Source organism: Melanerpes formicivorus, unplaced genomic scaffold, assembly GCF_026170545.1.
Source record: "Melanerpes formicivorus ecotype bairdi unplaced genomic scaffold, bMelFor1.0.p_v2 SCAF_22, whole genome shotgun sequence".
Taxonomy (NCBI): domain Eukaryota; kingdom Metazoa; phylum Chordata; class Aves; order Piciformes; family Picidae; genus Melanerpes; species Melanerpes formicivorus.
In genome coordinates this window covers 4,650,121-4,669,920 of record NW_027142374.1, presented here as the reverse complement: position 1 = coordinate 4,669,920, position 19,800 = coordinate 4,650,121, and the positions used below count along the sequence as shown (strand labels likewise).

General features: G+C 52.7%; 1 protein-coding gene across 1 annotated transcript in view; it reads right to left on the bottom strand.

Annotated features, from left to right (window-relative positions):
• LOC137447926 (BTB/POZ domain-containing protein KCTD12-like) overlaps positions 1–19,800 on the bottom strand; it is a 43,512-nt gene that overhangs the window by 18,043 nt on the left and 5,669 nt on the right. The window lies entirely within an intron of this gene.

Below are 19,800 nucleotides of genomic sequence, written 5' to 3'. Positions count from 1 at the left end.
TTTGAGATAAGGCAGATTTTGGAGCAGACCAACTCGGTGGCTTAGGATCTCTCTCCTGGTTCTCTCGAGGAGGTCACAAGCTTGGGGACATCACTACAACCACCTCTCTACTCGAATAGAGTAGATTAGAGTAGAGTGGAGTGGAGTGGAGTGGAGTGGAGTGGAGTGGAGTGGAGTGGAGTGGAGTGGAGTGGAGTGGAGTGGAATAGAATAGAATAGAATAGAATAGAATAGAATAGAATAGAATAGAATAGAATAGAATAGAGTAGAATAGAATAGAATAGGACAGGACAGGACAGGACCAGGTTGGAAGAGACCTTTGAGATCATCGGAGCTGCCCTCTTGCTCCTTGGAGCGCTGGAAGACATCCTTTGGCTCCCACTCCGAAACCCTGTGCTGTAGAAGGGTACAGGCAACCTGTTTTCTGCTTGCAAGGAGAGGAGAACTCTGAGGAACAACCCCAGATGGTTTACTCCTTCATTTGGTTTCACTGCAGAAGAACAGTGGGCTGGAAGATGACATCTCCCCCTTCCCCTCCCTTCCCCCCCGCCTCTTTCTGCTTTCAACTGGTTGCTATTGAAATCTTTCCCTAGAAACCCATTGATGTGAGAGGCAGGTGGAAATTACACTTAATCCTGAAATATCATTTGAAAAGGGGAAATTAGGACCATTTGATTCCAAAGCTGAAGAAGGAAATGCATTTTTCACATGCAAAAAAACAACATAAGAGGATTTTCCCCCCTTTCCCCCCAGCTCTATTTCCTTCTCTTCATGAGAGATTTGCACCTTGCCTTAATTAACCTCAAACCTGCTTGCTTTTGTTTGTGGGAGTTTTTTTTCCCCCCCTCCTTTCTTTCAGTGAATAAATGGTTCACCTGAGCAGGCTTGCAAAGGTCCATTTAGGATTTGTGGCTGGCTCTGCAGCCAGGGAGCAAATGGAGATGATAATTAAAGGCAGAATTAAAGTCTGCTTGGGAGGAGAAAAAAAAGAGAGAAATCAAATTAAACACCCTCCCCCCCGCCCCCATCTTGGGTTAAATCAACAAATTCCTGCAGACTGGAGGAGAGTTAAACACATTTTCCTGAGGGCTTCTTGATAAAGGCCATTTAAGAAAACTCAATAGCCAAAGGGGGGTTGTTTAACTTCCACGGAGCATTAAGGGGCTTATTAAGGCAGCCAGGAGAAGAAATGGAAGCAAAGGTTCATTCTCCACACATAAATAATACAATAATGGGACAGCCCCCAGGGTCCAGCTGAGGAGGAAAGAGTTTTATTAGGGAGAAAAAAAAAGCCAGGAGGGGGCAACCAGCCAAGTGGAGAGAGTTTTTCAGGGAGTGGAATCAGAGAAGGGTTAGGGTGGGAAGGGATCTCTGGTGAGCATAGAATCAATGAGGTTGGAAAAGACCTCAAAGATCATCAAGTCCAACCTGTCACCCAGCACCTCATGACTACTAAACCATGGCACCAAGTGCCACGTCCAGTCCCCTCTTGAACACCTCCAGGGATGGGGACTCCACCACCTCCCTGGGCAGCACATTCCAGTGGCTAACAACTCTCTCTGGGAAGAATTTCATAGTATCATAGTATCAGTCAGGGTTGGAAGGGACCACAAGCATCATCTAGTTCCAACCCCCCTGCCATGGGCAGGGACACCCCACACTAGACCAGGCTGGACAGAGCCTCAGCCAGCCTGGGCTTAAACACCTCCAGGGATGGGGCCTCAACCACCTCCCTGGACAACCCATTCCAGGGCTTCACCACTCTCATGGGGAAGAACTTCCTCCTCACCTCCAGCCTGAATCTCCCCACCTGCAGCTTCATTCCATTCCCCCTAGTCCTATCACTACCTGAGATCCTGAGCAGTCCCTCCCCAGCCTTCCTGTAGCCCCCTTCAGATACTGGAAGGCCACAATTAGGTCACGTCGGAGCCTTCTCATCTCCAGACTGAATTTTCTCCTCACCTCCAGCCTAAACTACCCACAGCAGCTTGCCCAGGATCGCAATGGCCAGCTGGCTGTGGAAGCTCTCCAGAGAAGGAGACTCCACAACCTCTCTGGGCATCCTGCTCCAAGGTGCCAGCACCCTCACACCAAAGAATTTTCTCCTCCTGTTCAGGTAGAACCTCCTGGGTTCCAGTTTGTGCCTGTTGTGCCTTGTCCTGCTCCTGGGCACCCCTGAGAAGGGTCTGGCCCCATCCTCTTGCCCTTCATCTTTCAGCTCTTGCTGAGCACTGATCAGATCCCCTCTGAGGCTGCTCTTCTCCAGGCTCAGCAGCCCCAGGGCTCTCTGCTTTTCTTGCCCCTCACACCTCTTACAGCTTTTCAGTTTTCCTCCAGCATCACTCAGGTCTGATGTGACTACAGCAAATGCCCAGTGCTGAGTTGATATTTCTGAGAAAACAGAAAGAATCAGACAGCATAGGAAGAAGTTCTCCACTATGAGGCTGGTGGAACACTGGAACAGGTTGCCCAGGGGGGTGATGGAGGCCCCAACTCTGAGGATATTCAAGGTCAAGCCTGCTGGGACTCTGAGCACCCTGCTGTAGCTGGGGACATCCCTGCTGACTGCAGGGGGGTAGGACTAGATGACCTTTAAAGCTCCCTTCCAACCCAATGCACTCCATGATTGTCATGCAGCCTGAAAGATGCCTGGGGAAGAGAAAGGGCAGGTGAGGGGTGGCAAAGTCCCAGCATCAGCACAACCCTGTGGGCCAGCCTCTCCTGCTTCTGCCCATCCTCACAGGCTCTCTCCCTGCAGCTTTAGCAGGAGCAGAGTCAAGGCTGGGATGGTTTTTGGTACCTTGTGTGTGTGTGTGTAAGAATTAATCAGAAAATTGCAGCCCACCAGGCTTTAGGGTTGGAGCTAAATCCCTTGCAATCGGTGTCATGGAGCAGCAATCCACCCCTCATTTAAATAATGGCTTGGCTTGGTGATTTTATTTGATATCTGGTCTTCAGAAGAACAAAACCAACACCCCCACATCCTGGGGGTTTGGTTCAGAGCAGATGTAAAACGGCCTGAAACAGCAATCTTGGCTTTGCTGGGTTGCTTCTCCTGGCAGGCAGGGCAAAGCCAGGCTGTCTAAACTCACTTCAAGGCTGATTTTGGTCTAGTGGTGGGTGAAGGGCAAGAAGATACTGCTGGTCATTGAGGGGTGCCCTCAGATGGTCTGGGTTGGGTGGTCCTGTGGTGAGTTTCTCTGTGGAAATAAGGGTGTAGGTGGAGACAAGCAAGGTTATATTGCAGTTATCACCTTATCTTGTGAAGGCATGAAGGAGAAAGTGCCTGGCTCAGAAGAATTCCTCCTTCACTGCCCTTTCTCATGAGCTGGAAAGACCAAGCCATGGTCTTCACAGAACATTTCTTCCCAAAAATGGGTTCTCAGGCATTGGAACAGACTGTCCAGGGAGGTGGTGGAGTCACCATCCCCGGAGGCGTTTAAAAGCTGTGTGGATGTGGTGCTGAGGGAGGTGGTTTAGTGGCAGCTTAGCAGCAGTGGTGAGATTGTGAGCTCTAGGCAAGAGGCTGGATTTGATGGTCTCCAAGGTCTCTTCCAGCCTCAACAGCTCTGTGGTTCATGGCTGCTGGGTGATGGTGGGGTTGCAGAAGATGCACAGAGGAGAGCACACCACCACTGTCACAAGCTGTTCAGCACTTGCAGACCAGGCTGAAGGTCATGGGGGCTGAAAAGCCAGCACCATCTGTGACCCCTTGCAACTCCACTTACAGACATCAAGGCTCTCATTTAGGTGCTTGCAGCTGCCTACAGAGTCCTCCATCCTCTCTTTATTATGTGGCAAGCTGGTTAAATTGAGGTGCTGTGCACACAACCCCCCACCCCAGAAGCTCATTTCCTGCAGGAAGCCAGCAGAGATGCCAGTTCAGATAGGGCTGTGGGTGGAGGTGTGGGCTAATGAGAGGACCTCCTAGGCAGCAGCAGCAGGTGGGTGGGGGAGCACAGGTAGAGAGGAAGAGGAGAAGATGTGAAACAGCAAGAGCTGAGATAAGGCTGAAACAGGAAAGAGTAACATCCTCTCATGGGTCATGCTGCAGGCTGGCCTAACCCAGCAGGGTGGTGGGGACAGTGCTGGGTCTGAGGGGAAAGCACTTCAACTGTTGGACCTGCTGCTTCTCCTCTAGCAGCACTTAGCCATGTCAGGAGATTCAGACTAGATGTTAACATGAAATGTTTGACACTGAGGGTGGTGAGAGCCTGGCCCAGGCTGCCCAGAGAGGTGGGAGATGCCCCAGCCCTGGCACCATGGCAGGTCAGGTTGTTTGGGGCTCTGAGCAACCTGCTCTGGTTGCAGATATTCCTGCTGGCTGCAAGGGGGGTGGGACATGATGAGCTTTAAAGGTTCCTTGCCACCCAAAGCAGTCTGGGATTGTGTGATTGATTCCAGGCTGGGGCTGGCATCCCTTGATAAAATATTGGTGATGCTTCTCCCCTTGGGACACAAAGATCTGACCCCTGGTTTTATGGTCAATAACTCCAGGCAGCAGGATTAGATGGATGGATGATGAATCCTCCCTTCCTCAGTTCACAGATGCAGGATCCTGAGGGATCATCTCAGATGGAGGTGGGGGTTGGTCTGTTCTCCCAGCCAAGCAGCACCAGAATGAGAGGACACAGGCTCAAGCTGTGCCAGGGGAAGTTTAGGCTTGAGGTGAGGAGGAAGCTCTTCACAGAAAGTGATTTGCCATTGGAATGTGCTGCTCAGGGAGGTGGTGGAGTCACCATCCCTGGAGGTGTTCAAAATTAGATTGGATGTGGCACTTGGAGCCATGGTTTAGTTGTCCTGAGGTGTTAGGCATTAGGTAATAGGTTGGACTTGATGATCTCTGAGGTCTTTTCCAACCTGGTTGATTCTATGGTTCTGTGTTTGTCTAACCTTCCACCTTACAGGCAGGAGGTACCAGTCCGACCCCAGAGACTGCTTCCCTGGAGCTGCACATTACTCCTGAAGCTGAAAGGAAGCTTTTAGTAGTGTCCTACTCAAGCCTTCACCACAGTGAGTTAATTGCTTTGAGCCTCATCCTCTCTCCAGTGGCCTCCCAGTACAATTGATTAGCATTTAATGATTAAACTTTGCTTGATGATGGACTGTTTGCACATCCCCTGCTTTCCAGACAAAACAAACCTCTCTAATGTCTCCTAACAAGCTGTGGTTGCTGAACCTCCTCTTATTCTTGCTTCTCCTCTGGACTTCCTCTAGTTCACCAACATCTCTCTTAACCCATCACCCCAAAGCTGCAGGGTGTCCCAGGCTGAGAAGAACAATCTGCCCCATGCCTCCACAGTGCAAGCTCCTGCAAACCCAACAGGCATCATCTTACAGAGCCTCTATCCTTCTGAACCCAGGGCCTTACTCAAGCATGTTGTTCCAGTCCTGCTGCAGAAGCTTCTTGCTGCCTGCCCAGCCCAGTTTAGAGCAGGAAACCTCAAAACAGCAGTGAGACAGCTGGGGAGAAATAGTGAAGAGTGTGTGGTCAGAGAATGTTTGTGTGAAGAAGGCTGCAGAGCTGGGGTCATGCTCTTGGGATGCTGGTATCAGGATGGGCTTTGAGCTAATCTGCTGGATGTGCTCTCAGCTCCATGCTGGGATGCCTTGACTGGGATGGGGTGGGGTGGAAAAGGATGGCTTTTCAGTTGGCACACTTGAAAGGCTGATAGTCATGGTAAGGAGGAGTATGGAGCAGCTCAGGAGCAAGATAAAAATCCATACTCTGGACTTGTGAGTGAGGATTGCCTGCTCCAGCTCTGGACACGGCTCATGGAAGCATCTTGGCCTGGCCAGGGGACTAAAGATCACTTCTCAGAGAAGGGAGAGCCTGAGGATGCAGTGAGCTGATCTTACCCAACTTAAACCAGAGTCCACCTGGAGTACTGTGTCCAGTTCTGGGCTCCCCAGTTCAAGAGGGACAGGGAACTACTGGAGAGAGTCCGGCATAGGCTATGGAGATGATAAAGGGACTGGAATATCCCTCTCATGAGGAAAGGCTGAGAGCCCTGGGGCTGGTGAGCCTGGAGAAGAGCAGCCCCAGAGGGGATCTGATCAATGCTCAGCAAGAGCTAAAGGACTTGGGTCTGGCCCCATCCTCTTGCCCCCCACTTCTCAGTGGTGCCCTGTGACAGGACAAGGGGCAGTGGGCACAAAGTGGAACCCAGGAGGTTCCACCTGACCAGGAAGAGAAACCTCTTTGGTGTGAGGGTGCTGGAACCCTGGAGCAGGCTGCCCAGAGAGGCTGTGGAGTCTCCTTCTTTGGCCCTTGTGATCCTGGGCAAGCTGCTGTGGATGCCCCTGCTTGAGCAGGGGTTGGCCTGGGTGATCTCCCTTATTCTATGATTCCAACAGGTGAACAAGGAGTGAGCAGGTGTTAGCAGACACCTTTATCTTGGAGGAGCACATCCACAGTCTCCTCTATCTGCTGCAGCTTGGGGTGGCTGGCCAAAGAGCCAGGGACTCTATTCTTGCCCATAAAAGCTGCCCCAAGCAGACAGTGTGGTGTGCACTTAGCTGGTGGCCAGAAGTTCTCAAATCTCTGTGCCAAAGAGTTTTCTGGGCATCTGCACAGTCCCAAACCAAGGAGTTTTTAACTTGACTCTGTGGTCTGGGATGGCTCCAGGGACAGTGAATGGGACAGAGCAGTGGTGACTCCTGCCAGATCACTCTGGGAAGCCACCCCCCTCTAGGTGCTGTTTTGTGTTCAGTGCATAAATTTAGCTCTGTTCTGCCTCGTCTGGGATTAGCTTTGGCTGGCAGCAGGCTGGCAGGCTGCCCAGCTGTGGGAGCCACATGTGCCACACAGTGAGACACACCTGGGGCAGAGGGCAAGCCTGGAGCAGTCATCCCATCCCAACCCACTCCATCCCCCTCAGAATCATATAAATCATTAAGGTTGTGAGAGACTTTGGAGCTCATGAAGTCCACCCCTTACCCAGCACTGCCAGGGCACCACTAAACCATGGCCCTCAGCACCACATCTCCATGGCTTTGGAACCCCTCCAGGGATGGGGACTCCACCACTGCCCTGGGCAGCCTGGGGCAGGCTTTGACAGCCCTCACTGAGAAGCTGTTCCTCATGTTGAATCTAAACCTTCCCCTGGGGCAACTTGTGGCCATTTCTTCTTATCCTATCACTTGTCTCTTGGCAGAAGAGCTGAATCCCCAGCTAGCTTTAACCTCCTTTCAGGGAGTTGTGGGGAGGCAGAAGGTCTGCTCTTGTGACAGGGCAAAGGGTGATGGGGTCTGAATCTCAGAGGGAGAGTCAGACTGGAGAGAATGGAGAAATGTTTGACCCTGAAGGTGGTGAGAGCCTGTCCCAGGCTGCCCAGAGAGGTGGGAGATGCCTGGCACCACTGCAGGTCAGGTTTGGGGCTCCAAGCACCCTGCTCTGGTTGGAGATGTCCTTGCTGAGTGCAGGGGATTGGACTGGATGAGCTTCAAAGGTCCCTTCCTACCCAAACCATTCTGGGATTCCTGGAGCAGGGATGAGCCCCAGAAACTCATTTCACCAGCAGCCCAGCTGCTGACCCCAGGGTTTCCAGATTACCCAGGGCTGAGCTCCTGCTGGAAGCTCCCAGACAAAGCAGCTTTCTCAGGAAGTGGTGTCCTGGAAAACGGAGCCAGAGAGAAAATAAACTCCCCCGAGCCACAGCAAAAGAGCCCCAAAGCTGCAATTTCCTCCTGGCTGTCTGGAAAGGGCTGGGGCTGCGCTTTCCCAACAGCTAAAACCACAGGGTAGGGATCTGAGGAGGTTATTTTAGTGAAGGGCTGAACCTCTTCAAATCTCCCCACATGGATCTGTCCCCTAGCCCTGTTTGTGCCGATGAAGCTCCGGGCTGGGCTCCAGGTCACATCCTCCCCCTCGCAGGGAGGGCTCCAGCCTGTAGAAAAACTCTGGGAGAGTGGAAGAGAGGCTGTTTGGCAGGTGGTGCTGAGTGCTTCCAGACACAGAATCAGCTTCAAAGACCTCTAAGATCAGCAAGTCCTGCCTAGGACCACCATGGCCATGTAACCATGTCCCCATGTGCCATGTCCACACCTTGGACATCTCCAGGGATGGTGTCTCCCCCACCTCCCCAGGCAGCCTGTCCAGCCCCTGGCCACTCTTGCAGGAAACTGTTCCTCACTTCCAGCCTAAACCTCCCTTGGGGCAATCTGAGGCCAATTTCCTCTCTTTCAATCCCCTGACAACTAGTGAGAAGAGACCTCACCCCACCTCACTCCAACCTCTCTGCAGGGAGCTGTAGAGAGCCAGGTTGGATAAGAGGAACAATTTCTTTGCCTGGAACTGTTTCACCACCAAACCACAGCCCTCAGCACCACACCTCCACGGTTTTGAAAGCCATCCAGGGATGGGAACTCCACCACTGCCCTGGACAGCCTGGGCCAGGCACTGGTAACCCCTAGTGCTTTACAACCCAACAGTCCTTTTCCTGCTGCAGTGTTGATACATGGAGAAGGCAGTGACCAAGCTCCTGGGACACACTGCTGCTTTCCCACCTGGCAGCTTCCAAGGCATGGGCCATTCTTGGGCATCTCAGGACCTGAGCTCAACATGAACACATGTCACTCTACAGCTGTTCTTCACCCTCTCCAAGCTCTTTATCCAAGATCTTGCTAACATGCTGGAGTGTGTCCAGAGAAGGGCCACGAGGATGAGCAGAGGACAGACTGAAGGAGTTGGGGCTGTTCTGTCTGCAGAAGAGAAGGCTCCCAGGTGACCTAATTGTGGCCTTCCAGTATCTGAAGGGGGCTACAAGAAGGCTGGGGAGGAACTGCTCAGGATCTCAGGTAGTGATAGGACTAGAGGGAATGGAATGAAGCTGCAGGTGGGGAGATTCAGGCTGGATGTGAAGAGGAGGTTCTTCACCATGAGAGTGGTGAAGCCCTGGAATGGGTTCAGGCCCCATCCCTGGAGGTGTTTAAGCCCAGGCTGGATGAGGCTCTGGCCAGGCTGATCTAGTGTGGGGTGTCCCTGTCCATGGCAGGGGGTTGGAACTAGATGATCCTTGTGGTCCTTTCCAACTCTGACTGATTCTATGATACTGAGGTACACAGAGTTATTGATCTTATCACTTCTGCATCCATGCAGAAGGTCATGGTGACCATAGGCTAGCTGGGAGATGCTTAATTTTGGCCATGTGGAACCTCTTCTGCCCTGGAGCTGGTCAAGGCCAGCTTGGATGAGGTCTTGAGTGACCTGGTCTAAGTGGAAGCTGCCCCTGCCCATGGCAGGGGGGTTGGAACTGGATGATCTTGAAAGTCCCTTCCAACCCAAACCATTCTATGAATCTATGATGGGCTGCAGGAAACCTACAGCCCCTCTGTGGTGACTGGCATTAAACCCCCTCCTTCCCTCATGTTGGTAATGCTTGTCAAAGCATAATTTAGTGGGAAATAATTGCTTTTGGTGGAGTTTTTAGTGGATTTTTAATGATTAACCACTCAGAGAAACCCAAAGTGAGAATGTTCAAAGCTAGAGCTGATGGTAAGTAGATGAATGCTTTTAAGTTCATGGAGACTTCAGTGTTCCTGCATCTCCTGCAGGCTCTGCCTGTGTCTTTAAGTCACCTGAAACCCCCTATAGCCTTGCTTCCAGCAAGTCCCAGTGTCACAGAGGGCCAGGGTTGGGATTTCTGGCCCCCAGGACTGGCTGAAGCTATGAAACAGGGCAGGTTAGAGATTGAGTGTGCCCATGGGCCTTCTGAAGCAGGATCAAAGCAGAAGCAGCTGCTGCAGCAGCATTCACTGACTATAGGGAGCATGGCCAGAAAGCTCAGGGGAGGTGAAGGTCAGTGGAAGACCCCTGTCTGTGGAAGAGATGTCCAGCCAGCAAAATACCTTGCTCCAGAAGGAACCAGCACTGCTGGGTGTCTGCCAGTAAAACTAAGAAGAGGAGATTTCCTGGCTCCTGACAACCCTCTGCTTGACAGGAGACAGAGCAGTTTGTCCTTCATATACATCACGCTGATGGATGACCTCAGCTCCTGCAGAGGGAGGAGAACTGCCTGCAGTGAAGGTCCCTGGTGCCAAGACCTCATCACTCTTGGCAAATACAAATAGAACCCTTCAGGGGGAAGCTTCTCTGCTGTCTATGGTCAGCCAAAGCATCTGCTAGGAGCTGGATTTAGCAGCAAAACTAAACTGGGGAGGAGGGGGCAGGGGGGATGTGAGAATGGAGATGTGGTCAGGCATTGGAACAGGCTGCCCAGGATGGTGATAGAGTCACCACCCCTGGAGGTGTTCAAGAGACATGGGGCCATGGCACTCTGGGACATGGTTTAATGGCCCTGGTGCTGTTGGGTTGAGGGTTGGACTCAATGTTCTTGGAGGTCTTTTCCAACCCAAATGTGATTCTGTGTTTGGCAGGAAGCACAAAACCCTTATCACAGCCTCGATGTGCCTTCAGCTTTCCAGCCTGCTGAGCAGTACTTTCCTGGCCTGCTTTTTGCTAGTGTGACTTCTAGAAGACTGGGAATCCTTCCAAGTCAGAACCTGGGGACTTCAGTTCCCCTGGAGCAAAGTGGCAGTTAAAAAGCTGCAGCCTGGGGAGCTCAGTTCAAAGTTTTTTCTACTTTTTTTCCTGTTCCCCTGAGCTTTTGTCCTAAATCCTCCCCAGACCTGCAAACAACAATGGTATTTGGGGGGGAACACCCATCAGGAAATGTTGGCTGGACCTTCAGTTTCTGCAGGTTTGGAGCTGCTCCATGAAAGCCAAGTCAAAAGAGAGCTTTCCATCTGGAGGAGCTGCAAACCCAGCTGTATTGGAGGTGAATTTACACACAAAAAAAACCCCAACCCACAAGCTGTACAGAATCATAGAAACAGAGAATTGTTTGGGCTAGAAGAGGCCTCTAAGATCCCTGAGCCCAGCCTTCAACCCACCACCAGCACGGCCGTTAAACCCTGTCCCCAAGGGCCAACCTCCACCCATCTCTTGAACACCTCCAGGGATGGTGGCTCCACCACCTCCCCAGGCAATGAAGCTGAGTGGTCTCTAGAGGTCTTTCTGCCTGCTCCAAAACTGCAGGATTGCTCCTGGATGGCCCAGGGCAGCTCCCTCCCCATGCCAAGCCAGCTGTGAGATAAAGGAACGAGCTGGCTCCTGGCTGAGCCATGGCCTGGAGTTTTCAGATGCCAGGCTCATTTCTGCAATGGCTACAAGAAGGGCACATGCCAACCACATCCTGTGTGACTCCAGACAGCCAGGAAGCCAGTGGAGACATCCCATCCCTGGGGAGACCTTGGGACAGGCAGTGGCAAAGGGCTGAGCAGCGTGGGGCAGGGGAAGCTTTGGTGACCAGAGGGTTGTGAAACAGCTTCCTGTTTACTTCTCTCTTGCTTCTTTTCTGCCTGAACTACAGACTACCTACCAAACCTCAGCCTACACCAGCAGTGCTGCCCTGTGAGCCCCATTCCTCCTCCCTTGACCACAGAATCCCAGCAGGGAGATAGATGGGGCCCCAATCCTAGAGATATTCAAGGTGAGCCATCACAAGGCTCTGAGCAACCTCATCCCCTCTTCCCCACCACCATCCCCCTTCATCTCCCCACAGCAGCTCCTGCTCCCTCTGCACCATCCTCCACCCTGCCTAAACTGCTCCTGCTCCACCACCCCCATTTTGGCACCCATCCCACAGCCTGGGGCAAGACCCTCAACCAGCCAAGATACCACATAGAGGAGCTCAGCCCCAGTGAGGAGAGTGAGGAGACCCAGCCAGCACCCATGGCTGATATTGGAATGGTCATCAAGTCTCTCCCTAACAACCGGGGGGCCACCAGGCCCCCCGGCCTTTGTTGTCACCACCACCATCACCCAGTGTGCACCAGGGGCACTCACCAGTGGAGAGAGCAGGATCCTCAGCCCAGAGGGGCTCAGCTTGGGGCTGCTGCCCTTCCTGGGGGGGATTAAAAAGGGGAGTGGGTGGGGAGGGCAAAGTGGCCACACCTGGGGTGGGAGGAGACTGCAGCAGAGCCCAGGGGCTCTGGGATTTGAGGGGAAAAAGGGGAGAAATGGGGCAGGTGGGGGGGGGGAAAGGGAAAGCTGTGGTGGGAAAGGAGAGGTGGTGCTGAAAGGAGGGGATTTTAAAAGGACTTTATTTTCCATACATCTTCCACAATGCACAACTGCAGCTCATGGCTGGCTTTGCCTCCATGCAAAGAGAGCAAACCCAGCAATGCTTCACAGAGCAGAGCACAGTGGTGCCTGGGACAACGAAACCTTTCCATAAGTAGCATCTTGCTTGGCAGGAAAAGCTGTGCACCACTGAGAAGAGCCTGGCCCCATCCTCTTGCCCCCCACAGGTCCTTTATCTCTTGCTGAGCATTGATCAGATCCCCTCTGGGGCTGCTCTTTTCTAGGCTCAACAGCCCCAGGGCTCTGGGACCGTTGCTGCCCTGCAAGGACACCCCTGCATGCATGTCCCCATCCTCAGCATCCCTTCCCAGTCCACTCACAGCTGTAGAAGTCCTCCTGGCTCCTTAATGACATTTAATCCTGTGGGTTGATTAAAATAGTCTATTAACTGGGAGCCTGGGACGTAATGGGAATAATGGATCCGGGCCGGGCGGAAGCAGCCAGCGGGACCTGCCGGAACGAGCTGTAATCCCTTCTGCTGCTGCTGCTGCTGCACAGGGCAAGGATTAGAGCATTAGCCTGGGTTTTTTTTTTTCCCCTCTTGCTGAAAGCCTCAGCTTTCAGCTGAGGAAGTGATCCCCAGCTGGGGCAGACCTGTGCAGCTTGGTGGGACGGGACCATGAGCTTGTACCACCACAGCGTCCTCCTGAGTTGGGGCACAGCAGCATCTTTGCAGATCAAGGAGGCTGAGCTGCACCCCATGGCTTTGTCCTCTCTTTAGGGAGTCTCTGTCTTTTAGGAAAAGAGAATCCTGGCTGTCTCATTTCTGCCTGGTCCCTGTCCCTCAGGGAGGTTTTTGGAGGGGGGAAACCATGGCTTTGGCTGGAAGAGACCTTTAAGAGGAAGTTCAGCCCTCCAATGAGAGTGAAGGATGTGTGTGTCTCTGTGGAGACTAAGTGAGAGATCAGGCATCTCTCCCCAGGAGCAAGGATGTTCCTTCTGCCCCTGAAGGGTCTAACCAACCCAGCAGCACCCAAACCTGCTCCTTGTTATGTGGTTTGGAGTGGAGACAGAGATATTCTAAAATGCTGGGGATGAAAGGGCACTGTGGCAGAGAGGTTCACCAGCCCCTGCAGAAGAAGGAAATCAGCCATACCCCATTCAGGTGTTTAAGAGGGGATTGGATGTGGCATTTGCTGCCAAGGTTTAGTAGTCATGAGGTCTTGGGTGACAGGCTGGACTTGATGATCTTTGAGGTCTTTTCCAGCCTTATTGATTCTATGATTCTATGGTGCACCCTCTGTGGTCCTGCTCTGGGACATGGCTGATGCTGAGTGTGGAGAGGGGAACAGCAAAGTCTCAAGCTGGTCATTTTTGTGGCTTCTTTATATGGGAATGTTCCCTTGTCCTCTTCTGAGAGGTCCCAGAGCTGTTCCTGCCCACCCCTCCTTCGTGTCCTGCCCTGCTGGGAGCTCCCAGTGCTGTTCCTCCAATCCCTCCTTCGTGTCCTGCCCTGCTGGGAGCTCCCAGTGCTGTTCCTCTGATCCCTCCTTTGTGTCCTGCCCTGCTGGGAGCTCCCAATGCTGTTCCTCCAATCCCTCCTTTGTGTCCTGCTCTGCTGGGAGCTCCCAATGCTGTTCCTCCGATCCCTCCTTTGTGTCCTGCCCTGCTGGGAGCTCCCAGTGCTGTTCCTCCGATCCCTCCTTCGTGTCCTGCCCTGCTGGGAGCTCCCAGTGCTGTTCCTCTGATCCCTCCTTTGTGTCCTGCCCTGCTGGGAGCTCCCAGTGCTGTTCCTCCAATCCCTCCTTTGTGTCCTGCCCTGCTGGGAGCACCAGTGTTTTACAGCCTTCTCCACAGACTATGGACCACGAGGACCTCTCCAAACCCTCTCAGGCTGGAGGTGATGCCCAGTCCCAGGCTCTGGTGGCCCTCCTGGCCTGGCTGTGTGGTAAGGCTGTGGCTGCCTGCCCTGGAGCTGACTCTTTGGGATGGCTCAGCAGCGATGGGATGTGCAGAACTCCCCGAGGTGCTCTCGAGGCTCCCATGCCCTCCCATTGAGCTTTACTCTGGATTTCATGTTCCCTTGCCTTAAATAAAGGGAAAGTTCTTGTTTGTAGCAACCCAGCCAGTTTGTCCCAGGAATTCTCCTGCTGCCTTTCCACTGGGGACTCTCGTGGTTTAACCCCCAGCTGACAACAGCACAGGAACTTTCCCTCTGCCAGAGGTACCACCACCTCCCACCAGACCCAGGCAAAAAGCAGAGACTTGCAGCAGGGTTTTGTGGCTGAAGCAGCTCTTCTGCAGGCCCACAGCTGGTTCTCCTCCATTAGCACCATGGTGTGGTCACATCTGCCAGGCAGCTGCCCATTCCAAGGTAGATTTCTGGCCCAGATGCCTTGCCAAGCTCTGAGTATTACCTTTAACCTCTCTGATGGTTACCAGTTGGACTTGGGGATCTTAAAGGTCTCTTCCAACCAAAAGGCTTCCATGATTCTATAATCTTGGGGGCCACTTGACCACATTTCTTAGTCAAACAATGGTGGGACGAAGAAAAAGCAAGGGAGCTGCCACCCAAGGCAGAGGTGCAATGAATGCTCTACAGGCTGAACAGATAAGCCTCAAGCATCTCAGCATCCTTCACCATAGAACTGTTTTGGCTAGAAGAGCTCTAAGATCATGGAGTCCAACCATCAACCTAACACCATCATGGCCATTAAACCATGTCCCAGAGTACCTTGTCCACAGGTTTCTTGAACACCTCCAGGGATGATGACTCATAGAATCATTTTGGTTGGGAGAGACCTTTAAGGTCATCAAAGCCAACTGTTCATCTTCCAGCTCTGCTCAGTCCCCCTATCTGCCTCCACAGGGGACCTGGAACTTGACTGTGAACCTGCCTCTGGTGTCAGCAGGCTGCTTGCCCATGGAGCTTGCAGAGGGCAAGGAGCCCACAGAGTCTGTTTCCTTGGCTGGTTTTGTTGCTGTGGGCAGGAGAAAGAGGATCTGAGAATGTCTGGTAGGGTCTTCATGGTTTAAATACTACCAGGGTGGAGTGAAACTGGCCCACAGTATCACCAAGGTTGGAAGAGACCTCCAACATCATCAAGTCCAACCTGTCACAGATGCAGATCCTTCAAGAAAAGGGAGGGAGCATGCTGTCTGATGTCACACAAAGCTTTCTGCTTAAGAGACTGAGCTAAAACCATCTAGACACTGGGAGCAGCTTCATCAACGTTGAAGGGCCCTGTGCTTCTAGAGAGGGGTGAGCAGCCTACAAACTGGGCTTGCTGGAGGCTGGGAAATGGAGACTGGGCAGCCCCAGCTGCACTTGTGAAATGGCCCTCAAATTATACAGCTCCCTTCTGTATGCTTGTGGTGGGAGGGAGGCTGATCTTCCCAGCCCCAAAACCTGTGGTGGGCACCAAGGAGTTCACTATCAAGGTCTCCAAAAGCACCCTGAGCTGCTGTGGTCTGGGCAGCTGCACCAGTCTATGTCTTCTGCTCTGGTGGCTTTGATATGGTTCCTCCCATAAGGCATGGGGGGCTTGGACTGAGTTGTGGCATCAGCTGGGGATAACATGCCAGGGACCTTGGGTCTAGGGAAAGAGGGTGCAATGTTCTACCCCTCTTAGAGGACAGAGGTCCTGTGAATGATGATGGGAGAGGACCATGACAAGGTGAAACACTGGAACATGTCACCTAGGGAGGTGGGAGATGCCCCATCCCTGGAACATGCCCTGGTTGTTTGGGGCTCTGAGCAACCTGCTCTAGTTGCAGATAGGATAGGGATAGGGATAGGGATAGGGATAGGGATAGGGATAGGGATAGGATTAACCAGGATGCCCCAGGCTGGACTAGATGAGCTTTAAAGGTCCCATCAACCCAAACCACTCTATGATTTTGGACAGGGTCTAGGAAACCATGGGGCTGTGTAAAGTTTTCTGTGCTCCAGAGGAGTTTGTGAAGAGCAAAACCTCTCTCTGCTGGCAGGTTTGTCCTGTTGCCCCAGCGTGCTGGGGTCTGGATGGGCTCTTTGGGGGTCACTTCTAGGACACTATTGGCAAAATGAACTCTGCACCACAGAAGTGATGGACGTGGAGGAAGAGAGCTCTCCTCCAGAGCTTGGAGGAGGAGGGAGGGTAAGGAAGGAGAGGGAGCAGCCATCTGGGATGCAAAGGCTGTGCTGAGTACTCCAGTATGATTTAGATGCTATCTGGCTTGGTCTGTTTGCAGGAACATATTTCAGTCAGACGTGTTCTGCTCTGCTCCCAGAGGAGGTGGGGGATGATCATTCCCAGCCATCCCTCACCTCCAGCTAGGCAAAGCTCTCAGAACTGCAAAAACCTTTTAAGCAAACCATCTGCACGTTACCAAGTCCCCAAGTCCAACCTGCTTCAGCTCAGAACAAGCTGTCAGCCCAGGCTGAACAAGCTTCATCTGGCAAAGCGCTCCTGCAGCTCTCCTCCTCCTCCGGCAGCTGCTGGAACGTCTCACCCCACCCAAAGCATCTTCTTGGCTCTCACCACTTCCAGCAAACACAAACACTGAGTGCTCAGCTGTGTTTCCTCTCCTGCTTCTCCCCAGGAAGGAGGCCCAGAGGTCTCTCCAAGGCTGGCCAGAGCAGTACTCTGTGTAGCGTCTCACCTCCTGCACGTTGCAGCCAGCTGATGTCAGATGCTAAACTGAGCCTGAAAACCTGTGTTTTGTTAAACTCCTTCCCACAGAGACCATCCAGGCTGCAGTTTCTCCACCAAGAACTGGAGAACATCCCTCTCTTGGGATAGCTGGCTATCCATGTCCTTCCTGGTAGCTTTGGAAGGTTTCTTTTTCAGATTGGAAGTTCCAGCTTCCACCTCCTGCTATTTCTGCCCTTCCTCTGCTCCTTCATCAGGAAGTCCTCCATCTACTGCTGCTTCTGCCCTTCCTATGCTTCCTCATCCACAAGTCCATTATTTCAACACTGCCATCAAATCAGTCTTCATCTTTGTGGTGTGCTGAGCTACCTGAGCTTCCCAGGTCTCCCATGGGTGGGATTTCTGGGCTGGGGATGAGGTTTTCTGTTCTCCCCTCTAGCCTCTCTTAGCTGGACCCTACAGGAGCCTGCTTGTCCTCTGCCCAGGATCGATCTCCTCTATCCTTATTGTCTCCTGGCAGGATGGGGAGAGCTCAGCTTCTGAGCAGGGCAGGACTTTTCTGCCCCTTGAGGTGGTCCCCCTAAAAGAAGGGTTGAAGATAGACCTAGGAGATTAAATGTTTTCATATGTCCTCTCAGGGTGACGGAAGAGTTGGAGGCAGCTGGGGTTTGGTTTTCCCTTAGGAGGAAAGCTTCATTCCTGAAGTTGTTTTGTGGAGATCTGAGATGCTGAGTGAGCAACCAGCAATTTGTGGGCAGGATGCTCTCCTGGGAAAACAGACCCAGCCCAAGCTCATGTTCTGCTTCGTTGGAATGAGGGGTACTATTTTGGGATGGATGATTTTCTGGAGATCTCTAAATGAAAGGGTGAATCCCATCAGCCTTCCGAGGGAAAACAACCTCTGAAAGCTTAACTGTCCTTATCAAAACATTCACAGAATCACAGAATGGTTTGGGTTAGAAGGCATCTTCAAGATCACCCAGTTCCAAGCCCCCTGCCATGGGCAGGGACACCTCCCACTAGCCCAGGTTGCTCAAACCTAGCCCTGAACATCTCCAGGGAGGGGGCATTCACAGCTTCCCTTGGGCAGCCTGTTCCAGTGTCTCACCACCCTCACTGTGAAGCATTTCTTCCTGACAGTAGGGTTCCTTGGTCTGCGGTGAGCTCAGCAGCTGCTGAGCTTCCCAGCAGGACCAGACACCTTCCTGAAGGACACTCACCTGCACTGTGGTCTGTGCACTTCCATGAGGGACTTGCTACCACACAGAGAACCCCTTGAGAGCTTCTCACACTGCCCTACAAACCACCTTCAAAGCCGAGGCGGTGGTAGGCGGTGTGGGGATGGGCCAGCTCTCAGACACAACCCCCACCTCTCATTCCCAGCAGGACTCCTTCCAGAAAAGCTGATGACTGCCCAGAGCAGGTCAGATTAAAATAATCCCGGGATCCTTCCTGGCCCTGGGCTTTGGCAGCCAATGTGACTAATCCCCACCACACATTCAGCCCCATCCGGGGCTCCTACAGGTGTGTCCTGCAGACGGCCTGCCCGTGAACTGTCCTCATGTCCTTCCTGGGAGGCACTAACCTTCCTACACCAGAGCAAAGCCACCCAGGGCTGAGCTCACATCCCCTCCAAAGCCCTGGGCTTCACATGCACATGGAGGATCTTCACTTACAGCTCTTACATAGGAGCAGGAAGCCACCAACACCTCTACTGCAGGTAGAAGAGGAGGCTGAGGGGAGAACTCATTGTTCTTTGCAGCTCCCTGAGCTGAGATTGGAGTTAGGTGAGGGTTGGTCTCTCCTCCCTGGTATCAGGCTCAACACAAAGTATTTCTTCACAACCTAGCAGGTTCCTGAAAACCATCAGCCCCTCAAATGCTCCAGATGAAGTCCTCTGCTCTGATCCTATTTCACTTGGGGTATTGGGTTAACCAGCCTGGATCACAGAACCCAGCAGATCAAACCCACCTCCAGCCTGACTTTGCCATTATGGTTTCTCCCTCTGGTCTCCTCCTCTGTGATAATTTTTTTTTTGGGGGGTCCAGTTACAGAGAGGAAAAAACAAAGGTCACCTCCCCCCCTCCTCAGCCTTTCTCACAGGGCAGCAACTTGTTCTTCTGATCACCCCCAGGGAATGATGATGAGGAAAAGCATTATTTTAAGAAAACACAAGTTTGTGCCCCCTCCCCCTCTGTTTCAGAGGTTTTAAGGTTGTCCTCCAGCCTCTCTCTCTCTCCACCCAGAGCTCAAGTTCCTTTTTTAGTCTTTTGGTTGTCATTTCCTCTCTGAAAAGCTGTTGCAAAGAGGAACAAACCCTCATGCAAACACCAACTTCACCTTCCTCTTCTTCAGGAGTAGAGGCACTGCCTCAAAACCCAGCTGCAAACCATCCTCCCCAGTGACCTCCCAAAGAGAAATGTCCCTTTGGCTGGCAGCCAGCTGCTGAGGAGATCTTTTTAGCTCCCTGCACCAAGAACTTTGTGGGGGCTGCCTGAGAAGCACCCAGAGGTGGAGGATCAGGGATGCTTGGATGGTAGCTGTAAGTGGTGACTCAAGCTTGTAAAGCAAGCGAGGAAGCAGGCAGGTGCAGGCAGTGGCTGGGGGCAACCTGCTGTAGCTGCAGATGTCCCTGCTGCCTGCACAGTGGTTGGACTAGATGACCTTTAAAGGTTCCTCCCAACTCAAACCATTCCATGATTCTATCAGGGCCAGCTAGTTCTGCAGGTGTTGGCACCAAGAGCTGTAGGCTGACCTCTTGAGCCAGAGCTGGCAAGGTTCTGCCTGAGTGATAGATGGGCAATCATCTACAAGCAGGGCAGGACTGCAGGATATGCACCTGTTGGAGCAGCAGCAGAGGAGGCTACAGCAATTACAGGAGGGTTGGAAGCCCCCTGCCATGAAACCAGGGTGAAAGAGTTGGTGTTGTTCAACCTGGAGAAGAGAAGGCTCCAGGGAGACCTTCTGGTGGCCTCTCAGGACTTCAAGGGGACAGAAGCAAGCTGGGGACAGATTTTTAGAGCAGGGCCTGGGGTGATGATTTGAACTCAAAGAGGGAGATTCAGAGTGGAGAGAAGGGAG